The following is a 1,252-nucleotide window of genomic DNA, read 5'->3' as shown; positions in this document are numbered from 1 at the left end:
TGTGAGGTGCAATGTGTGTTTTGAGCTTTAGTAAGGTTTCTTTTACGTATGTAGGTGCCCTTGTATTTGGGGCATAGATATTTAGGATTGAGAGTTCATCTTGGTGGATTTTTCCTTTGATGAATATGAAGTGTCCTTCCTTATCTTTTTTGATGACTTTTAGTTGGAAATTGATTTTATTTGATATTAGAATGGCTACTCCAGCTTGCTTCTTCTGACCATTTGCTTGGAAAGTTGTTTTCCAGCCTTTCACTCTGAGGTAGTGTCTGTCTTTGTCTCTGAGGTGTGTTTCCTGTAGGCAGCAGAATGCAGGGTCCTCGTTGCGTATCCAGTTTGTTCATCTATTTCTTTTTATTGGGGAGTTGAGGCCATTGATATTGAGAGATATTAAGGAATAGTGATTATTGCTTCCCGTTATATTCATATTTGGATGTGAGGTTATGTTTGTGTGCTTTCATTCTCTTTGTTTTGTTGCCAAGACGATTAGTTTCTTGCTTCTTCTAGGGTATAGCTTGCCTCCTTATGTTGGGCTTTACCATTTATTATCCTTTGTAGTGCTGGATTTGTAGAAACATATTGTGTTAATTTGGTTTTGTCATGGAATATCTTGGTTTCTCCATCAATGTTAATTGAGAGTTTTGCTGGATACAGTAACCTTGGCTGGCATTTGTGTTCTCAAAAATATGGAACGCTTCACGAATTTGCGTGTCATCCTTGCGCAGGGGCCATGCTAATCTTCTCTGTATCGTTCCAATTTTAGTATATGTGCTGCTGAAGTGAGCACTAACTTGAGTATTTCTTATTTCATTTCGATTGTTATTCCCCTTCCCGGTTTCCGGGTCAACATCCCCCTTCCCCCTCCCCCTCCCCTTCTACATGGGCTTCCCCTCCCCGTCCTCCCCCCATTACCACCTCCCCCCAACAATCATGTTCACTGGGGGTTCAGTCTTGGCAGGACCAAGGGATTCCCCTTCCACTGGTGTCCTTACTAGGCTATTCATTGCTACCTATGAGGTTGGAGTCCAAGGTCAGCCCATGTATAGTCTTTGGGTAGTGGCTTAGTCCCTGGAAGCTCTGGTTGCTTGGCATTGTTGTTCATATGGGGTCTCAAGCCCCTTCAAGCTCTTCCAGTCCTTTCTCTGATTACTTCAACAGGGGTCCCGTTCTCAGTTCAGTGGTTTTCTGCAGGCATTCGCCTATGTATTTGCTGTATTCTGGCTGTGTCTCTCAGGATAGATCTACATCCGGTTCT

At 43.1% G+C, this 1,252-nt stretch overlaps 1 non-coding gene across 1 annotated transcript; it reads right to left on the bottom strand.

The window, feature by feature from the left end:
- Positions 1–677: 677 nt before the first annotated feature.
- Positions 678–784, bottom strand: LOC120094049 (U6 spliceosomal RNA). Its single transcript, XR_015626201.1, has one exon. It is a non-coding gene; the product is annotated as a U6 spliceosomal RNA (small nuclear RNA).
- Between the last annotated feature and the right edge of the window lie 468 nt (positions 785–1,252).

Source organism: Rattus norvegicus, chromosome 7, assembly GCF_021556685.1.
Source record: "Rattus norvegicus strain SHRSP/BbbUtx chromosome 7, alternate assembly SHRSP_T2T, whole genome shotgun sequence".
NCBI lineage: Eukaryota > Metazoa > Chordata > Mammalia > Rodentia > Muridae > Rattus > Rattus norvegicus.
This window is presented reverse-complemented; position numbering and strand designations above follow the sequence as displayed.